Source organism: Nanorana parkeri, unplaced genomic scaffold, assembly GCF_000935625.1.
Source record: "Nanorana parkeri isolate BGI_ZX_2015 unplaced genomic scaffold, ASM93562v1 scaffold3039, whole genome shotgun sequence".
In the NCBI taxonomy this organism is placed as follows: Eukaryota; Metazoa; Chordata; class Amphibia; order Anura; family Dicroglossidae; genus Nanorana; species Nanorana parkeri.
In genome coordinates, this window is record NW_017309307.1 from 77,018 (window position 1) to 78,102 (window position 1,085).

Genomic DNA, 1,085 nt, shown 5'->3' on the forward strand with positions numbered 1-1,085 from the left:
CTAGGTGCTAAAAATAAAAAAAGTTATACTCAGTCAGCACTTTACAATATAAAGGGAGACAGTACAGTTACAATTCAATCGGCAGCACTGATCTCCCTCCTCTCGGACGCTCCCCCTACCCCTGTGTGTGGTTCAGATATCAGCACTTTGTATTTTCCATTTTAAAATTAGAATAATAAAAAAATAAAAAGGTAAAAAATATAAATTCCTCCTTTTTCACTCTCTCCTTCTCTTCTTCCACGGGCTGCACAGAAGAACATTTTGTATCCGCTTTGAATTCTCAGGAAAACGTGTAACAAAAAGAAGAAACGTGACAACTCACCGGCGGGCTGACAACACGCAGAATGCGTTTTCTTTCTTTCTTTTGTAAATAGTCTGGAAGATGCCGGAGGACTGGAGGCGCTGGTCCCTCGGTGACGGATCCTGGAGGAGCTGAGCCGAGAATTCGCTTTCCAGGGGGAAGGAAAGGAGGAGGAAAAAAAAAAAGAAGGCTGTTGCTTGAAGTGAGTGAATGTGTGCGAACATCAACAGGAAACATGCGAGCTTCCTGTTACATCATTGGACTCCGCCTGCCCTGCGATTCCTTGCTGGAGAAAGTTCTCCTTCTCTGGGACTTGGACCGCTGCCCCCCCCTGCCCCCAGCCCTGGAAATCCACTTCTCTTCCCGTCTTCCACAACGGCCTCCGCTCCGGCAGGATACGTCCGCTCCTCGCCAAGTGTTTAAAGACCGGACTGTCAGCCGAAAATCTGGGTCTTCCTCTCAGTCCCCATTCACACTGAGCGACACGGATAATCGGGCGTTTTTCCCCGCGCGATTGTCACATGCGCGATATTGCGTTACGTCGCGCGGCTTTTCGTATTGGGCGATCAAGAGCAAAATCGCGCGACATCCGCGCAAAAAAAAAAGGGTCATGTACAAGCGACGCGCTACAGGCGACATTGAGCTGTAAGGTGTGAGCGGAAATATGCGCGACTTTGGATCAGAAATTCACACGAGAAAGCGCTCAGTGTTCCGGGTCGCCTTTGCCGGGTCTTCTATAGCAATCAGAACACATGTCCCGGGTCTTCTATAGCACTCAGAACAC